The 22,088-nt window shown below is 39.0% G+C and overlaps 1 protein-coding gene across 1 annotated transcript in view; it reads left to right on the top strand.

Annotated features, from left to right (window-relative positions):
• The window catches only part of pappa2 (pappalysin 2), a 565,518-nt gene that overhangs the window by 161,071 nt on the left and 382,359 nt on the right, over nucleotides 1-22,088 (top strand). The gene's annotated exons all lie outside the window — the stretch shown is intronic.

Genomic DNA, 22,088 nt, shown 5'->3' with positions numbered 1-22,088 from the left:
GCAGTATAAACCTGGGACTATTATTGGTGCAGTATAAATCTGGGACTATTATTGGTGCAGTATAAATCTGGGTCTATTATTGGTGCAGTATAAATCTGGGACTATTATTGGTGCAGTATAAATCTGGGACTATTATTGGTGCAGTATAAATCTGGGACTATTCTTGGTGCAGTATAAATCTGGGCCTATTATTGGCATAGTATAAATCTGGGTCTATTATTGGTGCAGTATAAATCTGGGACTATTATTGGTGCAGTATAAATCTGGGACTATTATTGGTGCAGTATAAATCTGGGACTATTATTGGTGCAGTATAAATCTGGGACTATTATTGGTGCAGTATAAATCTGGGACTATTATTGGTGCAGTATAAATCTGGGTCTATTATTGGTGCAGTATAAATCTGGGACTATTCTTGGTGCAGTATAAACCTGGGACTATTATTGGTGCAGTATAAATCTGGGACTATTATTGGTGCAGTATAAATCTGGGACTATTATTGGTGCAGTATAAATCTGGGACTATTATTGGTGCAGTATAAATCTGGGACTATTCTTGGTGCAGTATAAATCTGGGACTATTATTGGTGCAGTATAAATCTGGGTCTATTATTGGTGCAGTATAAATCTGGGACTATTCTTGGTGCAGTATAAATCTGGGACTATTATTGGTGCAGTATAAATCTGGGACTATTATTGGTGCAGTATAAATCTGGGTCTATTATTGGTGCAGTATAAATCTGGGACTATTCTTGGTGCAGTATAAACCTGGGACTATTATTGGTGCAGTATAAATCTGGGACTATTATTGGTGCAGTATAAATCTGGGACTATTATTGGTGCAGTATAAATCTGGGACTATTATTGGTGCAGTATAAATCTGGGACTATTCTTGGTGCAGTATAAATCTGGGCCTATTAATGGTGCAGTATAAACCTGGGACTATTATTGGTGCAGTATAAACCTGGGCCTATTAATGGTGCAGTATAAATCTGGGCCTATTAATGGTGCAGTATAAATCTGGGCCTATTAATGGTGCAGTATAAATCTGGGCCTATTATTGGTGCAGTATAAACCTGGGACTATTAATGGTGCAGTATAAACCTGGGACTATTATTGGTGCAGTATAAACCTGGGCCTATTAATGGTGCAGTATAAACCTGGGCCTATTAATGGTGCAGTATAAACCTGGGCCTATTAATGGTGCAGGATAAACCTGGGCCTATTAATGGTGCAGTATAAATCTGGGCCTATTAATGGTGCAGTATAAACCTGGGCCTATTAATGGTGCAGGATAAACCTGGGCCTATTATTGGTGCAGTATAAACCTGGGCCTATTAATGGTGCAGTATAAACCTGGGACTATTAATGGTGCAGTATAAATCTGGGACTATTATTGGTGCAGTATAAATCTGGGACTATTATTGGTGCAGTATAAATCTGGGCCTATTAATGGTGCAGTATAAATCTGGGACTATTATTGGTGCAGTATAAATCTGGGACTATTAATGGTGCAGTATAAATCTGGGCCTATTATTGGTGCAGTATAAATCTGGGCCTATTAATGGTGCAGTATAAATCTGGGACTATTATTGGTGCAGTATAAACCTGGGCCTATTATTGGTGCAGTATATATCTGGGCCTATTATTGGTGCAGTATAAATCTGGGCCTATTAATGGTGCAGTATAAATCTGAGACTATTATTGGTGCAGTATAAATCTGGGCCTATTATTGGTGCAGTATAAATCTGGGCCTATTATTGGTGCAGTATAAACCTGGGCCTATTATTGGTGCAGTATAAACCTGGGCCTATTATTGGTGCAGTATAAATCTGGGACTATTATTGGTGCAGTATAAATCTGGGCCTATTAATGGTGCAGTATAAACCTGGGACTATTATTGGTGCAGTATAAATCTGGGCCTATTAATGGTGCAGTATAAACCTGGGCCTATTATTGGTGCAGTATAAACCTGGGCCTATTATTGGTGCAGTATAAATCTGGGACTATTATTGGTGCAGTATAAATCTGGGCCTATTATTGGTGCAGTATAAATCTGGGCCTATTATTGGTGCAGTATAAATCTGGGCCTATTATTGGTGCAGTATAAATCTGGGCCTATTAATGGTGCAGTATAAATCTGGGACTATTATTGGTGCAGTATAAATCTGGGCCTATTATTGGTGCAGTATAAATCTGGGCCTATTATTGGTGCAGTATAAATCTGGGCCTATTAATGGTGCAGTATATATCTGGGACTATTATTGGTGCAGTATAAACCTGGGCCTATTATTGGTGCAGTATAAATCTGGGCCTATTAATGATGCAGTATAAATCTGGGACTATTATTGGTGCAGTATAAATCTGGGACTATTAATGGTGCAGTATAAATCTGGGACTATTATTGGTGCAGTATAAACCTGGGCCTATTAATGGTGCAGTATAAATCTGGGACTATTATTGGTGCAGTATAAACCTGGGACTATTATTGGTGCAGTATAAACCTGGGCCTATTAATGGTGCAGTATAAACCTGGGCCTATTAATGGTGCAGTATAAACCTGGGCCTATTAATGGTGCAGTATAAACCTGGGCCTATTAATGGTGCAGTATAAATCTGGGACTATTAATGGTGCAGTATAAACCTGGGACTATTATTGGTGCAGTATAAACCTGGGCCTATTAATGGTGCAGTATAAACCTGGGCCTATTAATGGTGCAGTATAAATCTGGGACTATTAATGGTGCAGTATAAACCTGGGCCTATTATTGGTGCAGTATAAACCTGGGCCTATTAATGGTGCAGTATAAATCTGGGCCTATTATTGGTGCAGTATAAACCTGGGACTATTATTGGTGCAGTATAAACCTGGGCCTATTAATGGTGCAGTATAAACCTGGGACTATTATTGGTGCAGTATAAATCTGGGCCTATTAATGGTGCAGTATAAACCTGGGACTATTATTGGTGCAGTATAAACCTGGGACTATTATTGGTGCAGTATAAATCTGGGCCTATTATTGGTGCAGTATAAACCTGGGACTATTATTGGTGCAGTATAAATCTGGGCCTATTAATGGTGCAGTATAAACCTGGGACTATTATTGGTGCAGTATAAACCTGGGCCTATTAATGGTGCAGTATAAACCTGGGCCTATTAATGGTGCAGTATAAACCTGGGCCTATTATTGGTGCAGTATAAATCTGGGACTATTATTGGTGCAGTATAAATCTGGGACTATTAATGGTGCAGTATAAATCTGGGCCTATTATTGGTGCAGTATAAATCTGGGACTATTATTGGTGCAGTATAAATCTGGGACTATTAATGGTGCAGTATAAACCTGGGCCTATTAATGGTGCAGTATAAATCTGGGCCGATTAATGGTGCAGTATAAACCTGGGACTATTATTGGTGTAGTATAAATCTGGGCCTATTATTGGTGCAGTATAAACCTGGGCCTATTAATGGTGTAGTATAAATCTGGGCCTATTATTGGTGCAGTATAAACCTGGGCCTATTAATGGTGCAGTATAAACCTGGGACTATTATTGGTGTAGTATAAATCTGGGCCTATTATTGGTGCAGTATAAACCTGGGCCTATTAATGGTGTAGTATAAATCTGGGCCTATTATTGGTGCAGTATAAATCTGGGACTATTATTGGTGCAGTATAAATCTGGGACTATTATTGGTGCAGTATAAATCTGGGCCTATTAATGGTGCAGTATAAATCTGGGACTATTATTGGTGCAGTATAAATCTGGGACTATTAATGGTGCAGTATAAATCTGGGACTATTATTGGTGCAGTATAAACCTGGGACTATTAATGGTGCAGTATAAATCTGGGACTATTATTGGTGCAGTATAAATCTGGGACTATTAATGGTGCAGTATAAATCTGGGACTATTATTGGTGCAGTATAAATCTGGGCCTATTATTGGTGCAGTATAAACCTGGGACTATTAATGGTGCAGTATAAATCTGGGACTATTATTGGTGCAGTATAAATCTGGGACTATTATTGGTGCAGTATAAATCTGGGCCTATTATTGGTGCAGTATAAACCTGGGCCTATTATTGGTGCAGTATAAATCTGGGCCTATTATTGGTGCAGTATAAATCTGGGCCTATTAATGGTGCAGTATAAATCTGGGCCTATTAATGGTGCAGTATAAATCTGGGACTATTATTGGTGCAGTATAAATCTGGGCCTATTAATGATGCAGTATAAATCTGGGACTATTATTGGTGCAGTATAAATCTGGGACTATTAATGGTGCAGTATAAACCTGGGCCTATTATTGGTGCAGTATAAATCTGGGCCTATTAATGATGCAGTATAAATCTGGGACTATTATTGGTGCAGTATAAACCTGGGCCTATTATTGGTGCAGTATAAATCTGGGCCTATTAATGATGCAGTATAAATCTGGGACTATTATTGGTGCAGTATAAATCTGGGACTATTAATGGTGCAGTATAAACCTGGGCCTATTATTGGTGCAGTATAAATCTGGGCCTATTATTGGTGCAGTATAAATCTGGGCCTATTATTGGTGCAGTATAAATCTGGGACTATTATTGGTGCAGTATAAATCTGGGCCTATTAATGGTGCAGTATAAATCTGGGCCTATTAATGGTGCAGTATAAATCTGGGACTATTATTGGTGCAGTATAAACCTGGGCCTATTATTGGTGCAGTATAAATCTGGGCCTATTAATGATGCAGTATAAATCTGGGCCTATTATTGGTGCAGTATAAATCTGGGACTATTAATGGTGCAGTATAAATCTGGGCCTATTATTGGTGCAGTATAAATCTGGGCCTATTATTGGTGCAGTATAAATCTGGGCCTATTAATGATGCAGTATAAATCTGGGCCTATTATTGGTGCAGTATAAATCTGGGTCTATTATTGGTGCAGTATAAATCTGGGCCGATTATTGGTGCAGTATAAATCTGGGCCTATTATTGGTGCAGTATAAACCTGGGCCTATTATTGGTGCAGTATAAATCTGGGCCTATTATTGGTGCAGTATAAATCTGGGACTATTATTGGTGCAGTATAAACCTGGGCCTATTATTGGTGCAGTATAAATCTGGGCCTATTATTGGTGCAGTATAAATCTGGGCCTATTATTGGTGCAGCATAAATCTGGGACTATTATTGGTGCAGTATAAATCTGGGCCTATTAATGGTGCAGTATAAATCTGGGTCTATTATTGGTGCAGTATAAATCTGGGACTATTATTGGTGCAGTATAAATCTGGGCCTATTATTGGTGCAGTATAAATCTGGGACTATTAATGGTGCAGTATAAACCTGGGCCTATTATTGGTGTAGTATAAATCTGGGCCTATTATTGGTGCAGTATAAATCTGGGACTATTATTGGTGCAGTATAAATCTGGGCCTATTATTGGTGCAGTATAAATCTGGGCCTATTATTGGTGCAGTATAAATCTGGGCCTATTATTGGTGCAGTATAAATCTGGGCCTATTATTGGTGCAGTATAAATCTGGGACTATTATTGGTGCAGTATAAATCTGGGCCTATTATTGGTGCAGTATAAATCTGGGACTATTAATGGTGCAGTATAAATCTGAGCCTATTATTGGTGTAGTATAAATCTGAGCCTATTATTGGTGCAGTATAAATCTGGGACTATTAATGGTGCAGTATAAATCTGGGCCTATTATTGGTGTAGTATAAATCTGAGCCTATTATTGGTGCAGTATAAATCTGGGTCTATTATTGGTGCAGTATAAATCTGGGCCTATTATTGGTGCAGTATAAATCTGGGACTATTATTGGTGTAGTATAAATCTGAGCCTATTATTGGTGCAGTATAAATCTGGGACTATTAATGGTGCAGTATAAATCTGGGCCTATTATTGGTGCAGTATGAATCTGGGTCTATTAATGGTGCAGTATAAATCTGGGACTATTATTGGTGTAGTATAAATCTGAGCCTATTATTGGTGCAGTATAAATCTGGGACTATTAATGGTGCAGTATAAATCTGGGACTATTATTGGTGTAGTATAAATCTGGGCCTATTATTGGTGCAGTATAAACCTGGGCCTATTAATGGTGCAGTATAAATCTGGGACTATTAATGGTGCAGTATAAATCTGGGCCTATTATTGGTGCAGTATAAATCTGGGACTATTAATGGTGCAGTATAAATCTGGGACTATTATTGGTGTAGTATAAATCTGAGCCTATTATTGGTGCAGTATAAATCTGGGACTATTAATGGTGCAGTATAAATCTGGGACTATTAATGGTGCAGTATAAATCTGGGCCTATTATTGGTGCAGTATAAATCTGGGTCTATTAATGGTGCAGTATAAATCTGGGCCTATTAATGGTGCAGTATAAACCTGGGCCTATTAATGGTGCAGTATAAACCTGGGCCTATTATTGGTGTAGTATAAATCTGGGACTATTAATGGTACAGTATAAACCTGGGACTATTAATGGTGTAGTATAAATCTGGGACTATTAATGGTGCAGTATAAACCTGGGCCTATTATTGGTGTAGTATAAATCTGGGACTATTAATGGTACAGTATAAACCTGGGACTATTAATGGTGCAGTATAAATCTGGGCCTATTAATGGTGCAGTATAAACCTGGGCCTATTAATGGTGTAGTATAAATCTGGGACTATTAATGGTACAGTATAAACCTGGGACTATTAATGGTGTAGTATAAATCTGGGTCTATTATTGGTGCAGTATAAACCTGGGCCTATTATTGGTGCAGTATAAATCTGGGCCTATTAATGGTGCAGTATAAACCTGGGACTATTATTGGTGCAGTATAAACCTGGGACTATTATTGGTGCAGTATAAATCTGGGCCTATTATTGGTGTATTATAAATCTGGGCCTATTAATGGTGCAGTATAAATCTGGGCCTATTATTGGTGCAGTATAAACCTGGGCCTATTATTGGTGCAGTATAAATCTGGGCCTATTAATGGTGCAGTATAAACCTGGGACTATTAATGGTGCAGTATAAACCTGGGACTATTATTGGTGCAGTATAAACCTGGGACTATTATTGGTGCAGTATAAACCTGGGACTATTATTGGTGTATTATAAATCTGGGCCTATTAATGGTGCAGTATAAATCTGGGCCTATTATTGGTGCAGTATAAACCTGGGACTATTGTTGGTGCAGTATAAACCTGGGACTATTATTGGTGCAGTATAAACCTGGGACTATTATTGGTGTATTATAAATCTGGGCCTATTAATGGTGCAGTATAAATCTGGGCCTATTAATGGTGCAGTATAAATCTGGGACTATTATTGGTGCAGTATAAATCTGGGACTATTATTGGTGCAGTATAAATCTGGGCCTATTCATGGTGTATTATAAATCTGGGCCTATTATTGGCGAAGTATAAATCTGGGCCTATTATTGGTGCAGTATAAATCTGGGCCTATTAATGGTGCAGTATAAACCTGGGCCTATTAATGGTGCAGTATAAATCTGGGCCTATTAATGGTGCAGTATAAATCTGGGCCTATTATTGGTGCAGTATAAATCTGGGACTATTATTGGTGCAGTATAAATCTGGGCCTATTATTGGTGCAGTATAAATCAGGGCCTATTATTGGTGCAGTATAAATCTGGGCCTATTAATGGTGCAGTATAAATCTGGGACTATTATTGGTGCAGTATAAACCTGGGCCTATTATTGGTGCAGTATAAATCTGGGCCTATTATTGGTGCAGTATAAATCTGGGCCTATTAATGGTGCAGTATAAATCTGGGACTATTAATGGTGTAGTATAAATCTGGGCCTATTATTGGTGCAGTATAAATCTGGGCCTATTAATGGTGCAGTATAAATCTGGGCCTATTAATGGTGCAGTATAAATCTGGGCCTATTATTGGTGCAGTATAAATCTGGGCCTATTATTGGTGCAGTATAAATCTGGGCCTATTAATGGTGCAGTATAAATCTGGGCCTATTATTGGTGCAGTATAAATCTGGGCCTATTAATGGTGCAGTATAAATCTGGGACTATTAATGGTGCAGTATAAATCTGGGCCTATTAATGGTGCAGTATAAATCTGGGCCTATTATTGGTGCAGTATAAACCTGGGCCTATTATTGGTGCAGTATAAATCTGGGCCTATTAATGGTGCAGTATAAATCTGGGCCTATTAATGGTGCAGTATAAATCTGGGCCTATTATTGGTGCAGTATAAACCTGGGCCTATTAATGGTGCAGTATAAATCTGGGCCTATTATTGGTGCAGTATAAACCTGGGCCTATTATTGGTGCAGTATAAACCTGGGCCTATTAATGGTGCAGTATAAACCTGGGACTATGATTGGTGCAGTATAAATCTGGGACTATTATTGGTGCAGTATAAATCTGGGCCTATTAATGGTGCAGTATAAATCTGGGCCTATTAATGGTGCAGTATAAACCTGGGACTATGATTGGTGCACTATAAATCTGGGACTATTATTGGTGCAGTATAAATCTGGGCCTATTAATGGTGCAGTATAAACCTGGGACTATTAATGGTGCAGTATAAACCTCGGACTATTGTTGGTGCAGTATAAATCTGGGCCTATTAATGGTGCAGTATAAATCTGGGCCTATTATTGGTGCAGTATAAACCTGGGACTATTAATGGTGCAGTATAAATCTGGGCCTATTATTGGTGCAGTATAAATCTGGGCCTATTAATGGTGCAGTATAAATCTGGGACTATTATTGGTGCAGTATAAACCTGGGACTATTAATGGTGCAGTATAAATCTGGGCCTATTATTGGCGAAGTATAAATCTGGGCCTATTAATGGTGCAGTATAAATCTGGGCCTGTTATTGGTGCAGTATAAATCTGGGCCTATTAATGGTGCAGTATAAATCTGGGACTATTATTGGTGCAGTAGAAATCTGGGCCTATTAATGGTGCAGTATAAATCTGGGTCTATTATTGGTGCAGTATAAACCTGGGCCTATTATTGGTGTAGTATAAACCTGGGCCTATTAATGGTGCAGTATAAATCTGGGCCTATTATTGGTGCAGTATAAATCTGGGCCTATTATTGGCGAAGTATAAATCTGGGCCTATTAATGGTGCAGTATAAATCTGGGCCTATTATTGGTGCAGTATAAATCTGGGCCTATTATTGGCGAAGTATAAATCTGGGCCTATTATTGGCGAAGTATAAATCTGGGCCTATTATTGGTGCAGTATAAATCTGGGCCTATTATTGGCGAAGTATAAATCTGGCCCATTAATGGTGCAGTATAAATCTGGGCCTATTATTGGTGCAGTATAAATCTGGGCCTATTATTGGTGCAGTATAAATCTGGGCCTATTAATGGTGCAGTAGAAATCTGGGCCTATTAATGGTGCAGTATAAATCTGGGCCTATTATTGGTGCAGTATAAATCTGGGACTATTATTGGCGAAGTATAAATCTGGGCCTATTAATGGTGCAGTATATATCTGGGACTATTATTGGCGAAGTATAAATCTGGGCCTATTAATGGTGCAGTATAAATCTGGGACTATTATTGGTGCAGTATTAATCTGGGCCTATTAATGGTGCAGTATAAACCTGGGACTTTTAATGGTGTAGTATAAATCTGGGCCTATTATTGGTGCAGTATAAATCTGGGCCTATTAATGGTGCAGTATAAATCTGGGCCTATTAATGGTGCAGTATAAATCTGGGCCTATTATTGGTGCAGTATAAATCTGGGCCTATTATTGGCGAAGTATAAATCTGGGCCTATTAATGGTGCAGTATAAATCTGGGCCTATTATTGGTGCAGTATAAATCTGGGACTATTATTGGTGCAGTATAAATCTGGGCCTATTAATGGTGCAGTAGAAATCTGGGCCTATTAATGGTGCAGTATAAATCTGGGCCTATTATTGGTGCAGTATAAATCTGGGACTATTATTGGCGAAGTATAAATCTGGGCCTATTAATGGTGCAGTATAAATCTGGGACTATTATTGGTGCAGTATTAATCTGGGCCTATTAATGGTGCAGTATAAACCTGGGACTTTTAATGGTGTAGTATAAACGTGGGCCTATTAATGGTGCAGTATAAATCTGGGCCCATTATTGGTGCAGTATAAACCTGGGCCTATTAATGGTGCAGTATAAATCTGGGCCTATTAATGGTGCAGTATAAATCTGGGCCTATTATTGGTGCAGTATAAACCTGGGACTATTATTGGTGCAGTATAAAGCTGGGACTATTAATGGTGCAGTATAAATCTGGGACTATTATTGGTGCAGTATAAACCTGGGACTATTATTGGTGCAGTATAAAGCTGGGACTATTAATGGTGCAGTATAAATCTGGGACTATTATTGGTGCAGTATAAACCTGGGACTATTATTGGTGCAGTATAAAGCTGGGACTATTAATGGTGCAGTATAAATCTGGGACTATTAATGGTGCAGTATAAATCTGGGACTATTATTGGTGCAGTATAAATCTGGGCCTATTATTGGTGCAGTATAAATCTGGGCCTATTATTGGTGCAGTATAAACCTGGGACTATTATTGGTGCAGTACAAATCTGGGCCTATTATTGGTGCAGTATAAATCTGGGCCTATTATTGGTGCAGTATAAACCTGGGACTATTATTGGTGCAGTATAAATCTGGGCCTATTATTGGTGCAGTATAAATCTGGGCCTATTAATGGTGCAGTATAAACCTGGGCCTATTATTGGTGCAGTATAAATCTGGGCCTATTATTGGTGCAGTATAAACCTGGGACTATTATTGGTGCAGTATAAATCTGGGCCTATTATTGGTGCAGTATAAATCTGGGCCTATTATTGGTGCAGTATAAATCTGGGCCTATTATTGGTGCAGTATAAATCTGGGCCTATTATTGGTGCAGTATAAACCTGGGACTATTATTGGTGCAGTATAAACCTGGGCCTATTATTGGTGCAGTATAAACCTGGGCCTATTATTGGCGAAGTATAAACCTGGGCCTAGTAATGGTGCAGTATAAATCTGGGCCTATTATTGGTGCAGTATAAATCTGGGCCTATTATTGGTGCAGTATAAATCTGGGCCTATTATTGGTGCAGTATAAACCTGGGCCTAGTAATGGTGCAGTATAAATCTGGGCCTATTATTGGTGCAGTATAAACCTGGGCCTATTATTGGCGAAGTATAAATCTGGGCCTATTATTGGTGCAGTATAAATCTGGGCCTATTAATGGTGCAGTATAAATCTGGGACTATTATTGGTGCAGTATAAATCTGGGACTATTATTGGTGCAGTATAAATCTGGGCCTATTAATGGTGCAGTATAAATCTGGGCCTATTATTGGTGCAGTATAAATCTGGGCCTATTATTGGTGCAGTATAAACCTGGGCCTATTATTGGCGAAGTATAAATCTGGGCCTATTATTGGTGCAGTATAAACCTGGGCCTATTATTGGCGAAGTATAAACCTGGGCCTATTATTGGCGAAGTATAAATCTGGGCCTATTATTGGTGCAGTATAAATCTGGGCCTATTAATGGTGCAGTATAAATCTGGGCCTATTATTGGTGCAGTATAAATCTGGGACTATTATTGGTGCAGTATAAATCTGGGCCTATTATTGGTGCCGTATAAACCTGGGCCTATTATTGGTGCAGTATAAATCTGGGACTATTATTGGTGCAGTATAAATCTGGGCCTATTATTGGTGCAGTATAAATCTGGGACTATTATTGGTGCAGTATAAATCTGGGACTATTAATGGTGCAGTATAAATCTGGGCCTATTATTGGTGCAGTATAAATCTGGGCCTATTATTGGTGCAGTATAAATCTGGGCCTATTATTGGTGCAGTATAAATCTGGGCCTATTAATGGTGCAGTATAAATCTGGGCCTATTATTGGTGCAGTATAAATCTGGGCCTATTATTGGTGCAGTATAAATCTGGGCCTATTATTGGTGCAGTGTAAATCTGGGCCTATTATTGGTGCAGTATAAATCTGGGCCTATTATTGGTGCAGTATAAATCTGGGCCTATTATTGGTGCAGTATAAATCTGGGCCTATTAATGGTGCAGTATAAATCTGGGCCTATTATTGGTGCAGTATAAATCTGGACCTATTATTGGTGCAGTATAAATCTGGGCCTATTAATGGTGCAGTATAAATCTGGGCCTATTATTGGTGCAGTATAAACCTGGGCCTATTATTGGTGCAGTATAAATCTGGACCTATTATTGGTGCAGTATAAATCTGGGCCTATTATTGGTGCAGTATAAATCTGGACCTATTATTGGTGCAGTATAAATCTGGACCTATTATTGGTGCAGTATAAATCTGGGCCTATTAATGGTGCAGTATAAATCTGGGCCTATTATTGGTGCAGTATAAACCTGGGCCTATTATTGGTGCAGTATAAATCTGGACCTATTATTGGTGCAGTATAAATCTGGGACTATTATTGGTGCATTATAAATCTGGGCCTATTATTGGTGCAGTATGAATCTGGGACTATTATTGGTGCAGTATAAATCTGGGCCTATTATTGGTGCAGTATAAACCTGGGCCTATTATTGGTGCAGTATAAACCTGGGCCTATTAATGGTGCAGTATAAATCTGGGCCTATTATTGGTGCAGTATAAATCTGGGCCTATTAATGGTGCAGTATAAATCTGGGCCTATTATTGGCGTAGTATAAATCTGGGCCTATTATTGGTGCAGTATAAATCTGGGCCTATTATTGGTGCAGTATAAATCTGGGCCTATTATTGGTGCAGTATAAATCTGGGCCTATTATTGGTGCAGTATAAATCTGGGCCTATTAATGGTGCAGTATAAACCTGGGCCTATTATTGGTGCAGTATAAACCTGGGCCTATTAATGGTGCAGTATAAATCTGGGCCTATTATTGGTGCAGTATAAATCTGGGCCTATTATTGGTGCAGTATAAATCTGGGCCTATTAATAGTGTAGTATAACCTGGGCCTATTATTGGTGCATTATAAATCTGGGCCTATTATTGGTGCAGTATAAACCTGGGCCTATTATTGGTGCAGTATAAACCTGGGCCTATTATTGGTGCAGTATAAACCTGGGCCTATTATTGGTGCAGTATAAATCTGGGCCTATTATTGGTGCAGTATAAATCTGGGCCTATTATTGGTGCAGTATAAATCTGGGCCTATTATTGGTGCAGTATAAACCTGGGCCTATTATTGGTGCAGTATAAATCTGGGCCTATTATTGGTGCAGTATAAATCTGGGCCTATTATTGGTGCAGTATAAATCTGGGCCTATTAATGGTGCAGTATAAACCTGGGCCTATTATTGGTGCAGTATAAACCTGGGCCTATTAATGGTGCAGTATAAATCTGGGCCTATTATTGGTGCAGTATAAATCTGGGCCTATTATTGGTGCAGTATAAATCTGGGACTATTATTGGTGCAGTATAAATCTGGGACTATTATTGGTGCAGTATAAACCTGGGACTATTAATGGTGCAGTATAAATCTGGGCCTATTAATGGTGCAGTATAAACCTGGGACTATTAATGGTGCAGTATAAATCTGGGCCCATTAATAGTGCAGTATAAATCTGGGCCTATTAATGGTGCAGTATAAACCTGGGACTATTAATGGTGCAGTATAAATCTGGGCCTATTAATGGTGCAGTATAAACCTGGGCCTATTATTGGTGCAGTATAAACCTGGGCCTATTATTGGTGCAGTATAAATCTGGGCCTATTATTGGTGCAGTATAAACCTGGGACTATTAATGGTGCAGTATAAACCTGGGACTATTATTGGTGCAGTATAAATCTGGGCCTATTATTGGTGCAGTATAAACCTGGGACTATTAATGGTGCAGTATAAACCTGGGCCTATTATTGGTGCAGTATAAACCTGGGCCTGTTATTGGTGCAGTATAAATCTGGGCCTATTATTGGTGCAGTATAAACCTGGGACTATTAATGGTGCAGTATAAACCTGGGACTATTATTGGTGCAGTATAAATCTGGGCCTATTATTGGTGCAGTATAAACCTGGGACTATTAATGGTGCAGTATAAATCTGGGCCTATTAATGGTGCAGTATAAACCTGGGCCTATTATTGGTGCAGTATAAAACTGGGCCTATTATTGGTGCAGTATAAATCTGGGCCTATTATTGGTGCAGTATAAACCTGGGCCTATTATTGGTGCAGTATAAACCTGGGCCTATTATTGGTGCAGTATAAATCTGGGCCTATTATTGGTGCAGTATAAATCTGGGACTATTAATGGTGCAGTATAAACCTGGGACTATTAATGGTGCAGTATAAATCTGGGCCTATTATTGGTGCAGTATAAATCTGGGCCTATTAATGGTGCAGTATAAATCTGGGACTATTATTGGTGCAGTATAAACCTGGGCCTATTAATGGTGCAGTATAAACCTGGGCCTATTATTGGTGCAGTATAAACCTGGGCCTATTAATGGTGCAGTATAAATCTGGGCCTATTATTGGTGCAGTATAAATCTGGGCCTATTATTGGTGCAGTATAAATCTGGGACTATTAATGGTGCAGTATAAACCTGGGACTATTAATGGTGCAGTATAAATCTGGGCCTATTAATGGTGCAGTATAAACCTGGGACTATTAATGGTGCAGTATAAATCTGGGCCCATTAATGGTGCAGTATAAATCTGGGACTATTAATGGTGCAGTATAAATCTGGGACTATTAATGGTGCAGTATAAATCTGGGACTATTATTGGTGCAGTATAAACCTGGGACTATTAATGGTGCAGTATAAATCTGGGCCTATTAATGGTGCAGTATAAACCTGGGACTATTAATGGTGCAGTATAAATCAGGGCCTATTAATGGTGCAGTATAAACCTGGGCCTATTATTGGTGAAGTATAAATCTGGGACTATTGTTGGTGCAGTATAAATCTGGGACTATTGTTGGTGCAGTATAAACCTGGGACTATTAATGGTGCAGTATAAATCTGGGCCTATTAATGGTGCAGTATAAATCTGGGACTATTATTGGTGCAGTATAAATCTGGGACTATTATTGGTGAAGTATAAATCTGGGACTATTGTTGGTGCAGTATAAATCTGGGACTATTGTTGGTGCAGTATAAACCTGGGACTATTAATGGTGCAGTATAAATCTGGGCCTATTAATGGTGCAGTATAAACCTGGGACTATTAATGGTGCAGTATAAACCTGGGCCTGTTATTGGTGCAGTATAAATCTGGGACTATTAATGGTGCAGTATAAATCTGGGACTATTATTGGTGCAGTATAAATCTGGGACTATTAATGGTGCAGTATAAACCTGGGACTATTATTGGTGCAGTATAAATCTGGGACTATTATTGGTGCAGTATAAATCTGGGCCCATTAATGGTGCAGTATAAATCTGGGACTATTAATGGTGCAGTATAAACCTGGGACTATTAATGGTGCAGTATAAACCTGGGACTATTAATGGTGCAGTATAAATCTGGGCCTATTAATGGTGCAGTATAAACCTGGGACTATTAATGGTGCAGTATAAACCTGGGACTATTAATGGTGCAGTATAAATCTGGGCCCATTAATGGTGCAGTATAAATCTGGGACTATTAATGGTGCAGTATAAATCTGGGACTATTATTGGTGCAGTATAAATCTGGGCCCATTAATGGTGCAGTATAAATCTGGGACTATTAATGGTGCAGTATAAATCTGGGACTATTAATGGTGCAGTATAAACCTGGGACTATTATTGGTGCAGTATAAATCTGGGCCCATTAATGGTGCAGTATAAATCTGGGACTGTTATTGGTGCAGTATAAATCTGGGCCTATTATTGGTGCAGTATAAACCTGGGAATATTATTGGTGTAGTATAAACCTGGGCCTATTATTGGTGCAGTATAAATCTGGGACTATTAATGGTGCAGTATAAACCTGGGCCTATTAATGGAGCAGTATAAATCTGGGACTATTATTGGTGCAGTATAAACCTGGGCCTATTAATGGAGCAGTATAAATCTGGGACTATTATTGGTGCAGTATAAACCTGGGACTATTATTGGTGCAGTATAAACCTGGGACTATTATTGGTGCAGTATAAACCTTGGACTATTAATGGTGCAGTATAAACCTGGGCCTATTATTGGTGCAGTATAAATCTGGGACTATTATTGGTGCAGTATAAACCTGGGCGTATTATTGGTGCAGTATAAATCTGGGACTATTATTGGTGCAGTATAAACCTGGGCCTATTATTGGTGCAGTATAAATCTGGGACTATTAATGGTGCAGTATAAACCTGGGCCTATTAATGGAGCAGTATAAATCTGGGACTATTATTGGTGCAGTATAAACCTGGGCCTATTAATGGAGCAGTATAAATCTGGGACTATTATTGGTGCAGTATAAATCTGGGCCTATTATTGGTGCAGTATAAACCTGGGACTATTATTGGTGCAGTATAAATCTGGGCCTATTATTGGTGCAGTATAAACCTGGGACTATTATTGGTGCAGTATAAACCTGGGACTATTATTGGTGCAGTATAAACCTGGGACTATTATTGGTGCAGTATAAACCTGGGCCTATTAATGGTGCAGTATAAATCTGGGCCTATTATTGGCGTAGTATAAATCTGGGCCTATTATTGGTGCAGTATAAATCTGGGCCTATTAATGGTGCAGTATAAATCTGGGCCTATTATTTGTGCAGTATAAATCTGGGCCTATTATTGGCGTAGTATAAATCTGGGCCTATTATTGGCGTAGTATAAATCTGGGCCTATTATTGGTGCAGTATAAATCTGGGCCTATTATTGGTGCAGTATAAATCTGGGCCTATTAATGGTGCAGTATAAATCTGGGCCTATTATTGGCGTAGTATAAATCTGGGCCTATTATTGGTGCAGTATAAATCTGGGCCTATTATTGGTGCAGTATAAATCTGGGCCTATTATTGGTGCAGTATAAATCTGGGCCTATTATTGGTGCAGTATAAATCTGGGCCTATTAATGGTGCAGTATAAACCTGGGCCTATTATTGGTGCAGTATAAACCTGGGCCTATTAATGGTGCAGTATAAATCTGGGCCTATTATTGGTGCAGTATAAATCTGGGCCTATTATTGGTGCAGTATAAATCTGGGCCTATTAATAGTGTAGTATAACCTGGGCCTATTATTGGTGCATTATAAATCTGGGCCTATTATTGGTGCAGTATAAACCTGGGCCTATTATTGGTGCAGTATAAACCTGGGCCTATTATTGGTGCAGTATAAACCTGGGCCTATTATTGGTGCAGTATAAATCTGGGCCTATTATTGGTGCAGTATAAATCTGGGCCTATTATTGGTGCAGTATAAATCTGGGCCTATTATTGGTGCAGTATAAACCTGGGCCTATTATTGGTGCAGTATAAATCTGGGCCTATTATTGGTGCAGTATAAATCTGGGCCTATTATTGGTGCAGTATAAATCTGGGCCTATTAATGGTGCAGTATAAACCTGGGCCTATTATTGGTGCAGTATAAACCTGGGCCTATTAATGGTGCAGTATAAATCTGGGCCTATTATTGGTGCAGTATAAATCTGGGCCTATTATTGGTGCAGTATAAATCTGGGACTATTATTGGTGCAGTATAAATCTGGGACTATTATTGGTGCAGTATAAACCTGGGACTATTAATGGTGCAGTATAAATCTGGGCCTATTAATGGTGCAGTATAAACCTGGGACTATTAATGGTGCAGTATAAATCTGGGCCCATTAATGGTGCAGTATAAATCTGGGCCTATTAATGGTGCAGTATAAACCTGGGACTATTAATGGTGCAGTATAAATCTGGGCCTATTAATGGTGCAGTATAAACCTGGGCCTATTATTGGTGCAGTATAAACCTGGGCCTATTATTGGTGCAGTATAAATCTGGGCCTATTATTGGTGCAGTATAAACCTGGGACTATTAATGGTGCAGTATAAACCTGGGACTATTATTGGTGCAGTATAAATCTGGGCCTATTATTGGTGCAGTATAAACCTGGGACTATTAATGGTGCAGTATAAACCTGGGCCTATTATTGGTGCAGTATAAACCTGGGCCTGTTATTGGTGCAGTATAAATCTGGGCCTATTATTGGTGCAGTATAAACCTGGGACTATTAATGGTGCAGTATAAACCTGGGACTATTATTGGTGCAGTATAAATCTGGGCCTATTATTGGTGCAGTATAAACCTGGGACTATTAATGGTGCAGTATAAATCTGGGCCTATTAATGGTGCAGTATAAACCTGGGCCTATTATTGGTGCAGTATAAAACTGGGCCTATTATTGGTGCAGTATAAATCTGGGCCTATTATTGGTGCAGTATAAACCTGGGCCTATTATTGGTGCAGTATAAACCTGGGCCTATTATTGGTGCAGTATAAATCTGGGCCTATTATTGGTGCAGTATAAATCTGGGACTATTAATGGTGCAGTATAAACCTGGGACTATTAATGGTGCAGTATAAATCTGGGCCTATTATTGGTGCAGTATAAATCTGGGCCTATTAATGGTGCAGTATAAATCTGGGACTATTATTGGTGCAGTATAAACCTGGGCCTATTAATGGTGCAGTATAAACCTGGGCCTATTATTGGTGCAGTATAAACCTGGGCCTATTAATGGTGCAGTATAAACCTGGGACTATTATTGGTGCAGTATAAACCTGGGCCTATTAATGGTGCAGTATAAACCTGGGCCTATTATTGGTGCAGTATAAACCTGGGCCTATTAATGGTGCAGTATAAATCTGGGCCTATTATTGGTGCAGTATAAATCTGGGCCTATTATTGGTGCAGTATAAATCTGGGACTATTAATGGTGCAGTATAAACCTGGGACTATTAATGGTGCAGTATAAATCTGGGCCTATTAATGGTGCAGTATAAACCTGGGACTATTAATGGTGCAGTATAAATCTGGGCCCATTAATGGTGCAGTATAAATCTGGGACTATTAATGGTGCAGTATAAACCTGGGACTATTAATGGTGCAGTATAAATCTGGGCCTATTAATGGTGCAGTATAAACCTGGGACTATTAATGGTGCAGTATAAATCAGGGCCTATTAATGGTGCAGTATAAACCTGGGCCTATTATTGGTGAAGTATAAATCTGGGACTATTGTTGGTGCAGTATAAATCTGGGACTATTGTTGGTGCAGTATAAACCTGGGACTATTAATGGTGCAGTATAAATCTGGGCCTATTAATGGTGCAGTATAAACCTGGGCCTGTTATTGGTGCAGTATAAATCTGGGACTATTAATGGTGCAGTATAAATCTGGGACTATTATTGGTGCAGTATAAATCTGGGACTATTAATGGTGCAGTATAAACCTGGGACTATTATTGGTGCAGTATAAATCTGGGACTATTATTGGTGCAGTATAAATCTGGGCCCATTAATGGTGCAGTATAAATCTGGGACTATTAATGGTGCAGTATAAACCTGGGACTATTAATGGTGCAGTATAAACCTGGGACTATTAATGGTGCAGTATAAATCTGGGCCTATTAATGGTGCAGTATAAACCTGGGACTATTAATGGTGCAGTATAAACCTGGGACTATTAATGGTGCAGTATAAATCTGGGCCCATTAATGGTGCAGTATAAATCTGGGACTATTAATGGTGCAGTATAAATCTGGGACTATTATTGGTGCAGTATAAATCTGGGCCCATTAATGGTGCAGTATAAATCTGGGACTATTAATGGTGCAGTATAAATCTGGGACTATTAATGGTGCAGTATAAACCTGGGACTATTATTGGTGCAGTATAAATCTGGGCCCATTAATGGTGCAGTATAAATCTGGGACTGTTATTGGTGCAGTATAAATCTGGGCCTATTATTGGTGCAGTATAAACCTGGGAATATTATTGGTGTAGTATAAACCTGGGCCTATTATTGGTGCAGTATAAATCTGGGACTATTAATGGTGCAGTATAAACCTGGGCCTATTAATGGAGCAGTATAAATCTGGGACTATTATTGGTGCAGTATAAACCTGGGCCTATTAATGGAGCAGTATAAATCTGGGACTATTATTGGTGCAGTATAAACCTGGGACTATTATTGGTGCAGTATAAACCTGGGACTATTATTGGTGCAGTATAAACCTTGGACTATTAATGGTGCAGTATAAACCTGGGCCTATTATTGGTGCAGTATAAATCTGGGACTATTATTGGTGCAGTATAAACCTGGGCGTATTATTGGTGCAGTATAAATCTGGGACTATTATTGGTGCAGTATAAACCTGGGCCTATTATTGGTGCAGTATAAATCTGGGACTATTAATGGTGCAGTATAAACCTGGGCCTATTAATGGAGCAGTATAAATCTGGGACTATTATTGGTGCAGTATAAACCTGGGCCTATTAATGGAGCAGTATAAATCTGGGACTATTATTGGTGCAGTATAAACCTGGGACTATTATTGGTGCAGTATAAACCTGGGACTATAATTGGTGCAGTATAAACCTTGGACTATTAATGGTGCAGTATAAACCTGGGCCTATTATTGGTGCAGTATAAATCTGGGACTATTATTGGTGCAGTATAAACCTGGGACTATTATTGGTGCAGTATAAATCTGGGACTATTAATGATGTCGTATAAACCTGGGCGTATTATTGGTGCAGTATAAATCTGGGACTATTATTGGTGCAGTATAAACCTGGGACTATTATTGGTGCAGTATAAATCTGGGCCTATTAATGATGTAGTATAAACCTAGGCGTATTATTGGTGCAGTATAAATCTGGGCCTATTATTGGTGCAGTATAAATCTGGGCCTATTATTGGTGCAGTATAAACCTGGGCGTATTATTGGTGCAGTATAAATCTGGGCCTATTATTGGTGCAGTATAAACCTGGGACTATTATTGGTGCAGTATAAACCTGGGACTATTATTTGTGCAGTATAAACCTGGGACTATTATTGGTGCAGTATAAATCTGGGACTATTATTGGTGCAGTATAAACCTGGAACTATTATTGGTGCAGTATAAACCTGGGACTATTATTGGTGCAGTATCAACCTGGGACTATTATTGGTGCAGTTTAAACCTGGGACTATTATTGGTGCAGTATAATCTGGGACTATTATTGGTGCAGTATAAACCTGGGACTATTATAGGTGCAGTATAAACCTGGGACTATTATTGGTGCAGTATAAACCTGGGACTATTATTGGTGAAGTATAAACCTGGGACTATTATTGGTGCAGTATAAATCTGGGACTATTATTGGTGCAGTATAAACCTGGGACTATTATTGGTGCAGTATCAACCTGGGACTATTATTGGTGCAGTATCAACCTGGGACTATTATTGGTGCAGTATAAACCTGGGACTATTATTGGTGCAGTATAAACCTGGGACTATTGTTGGTGCAGTATAAACCTGGGACTATTATTGGTGCAGTATAAACCTGGGACTATTATTGGTGCAGTATCAACCTGGGACTATTATTGGTGCAGTATGAACCTGGGACTATTATTGGTGCAGTATAAATCTGGGACTATTATTGGTGCAGTATAAACCTGGGACTATTATTGGTGCAGTATAAATCTGGGACTATTATTGGTGCAGTATAAACCTGGGACTATTATTGGTGCAGTATAAACCTGGGACTATTATTGGTGCAGTATAAACCTGGGACTATTATAGGTGCAGTTTAAACCTGGGACTATTATTGGTGCAGTATAAACCTGGGACTATTATAGGTGCAGTTTAAACCTGGGACTATTATTGGTGCAGTATAAACCTGGGACTATTATTGGTGCAGTATAAACCTGGGACTATTATAGGTGCAGTTTAAACCTGGGACTATTATTGGTGCAGTATAAACCTGGGACTATTATTGGTGCAGTATAAATCTGGGACTATTATTGGTGCAGTATAAACCTGGGACTATTATTGGTGCAGTATAAACCTGGGACTATTATTGGTGCAGTATCAACCTGGGACTATTATTGGTGCAGTATAAACCTGCGCCTATTATTGGT

Source organism: Heptranchias perlo, chromosome 9, assembly GCF_035084215.1.
Source record: "Heptranchias perlo isolate sHepPer1 chromosome 9, sHepPer1.hap1, whole genome shotgun sequence".
In the NCBI taxonomy this organism is placed as follows: Eukaryota; Metazoa; Chordata; class Chondrichthyes; order Hexanchiformes; family Hexanchidae; genus Heptranchias; species Heptranchias perlo.
The sequence above is the reverse complement of the archived record's forward strand: the minus strand, read 5'-3'. Positions and strand labels throughout refer to the sequence as shown.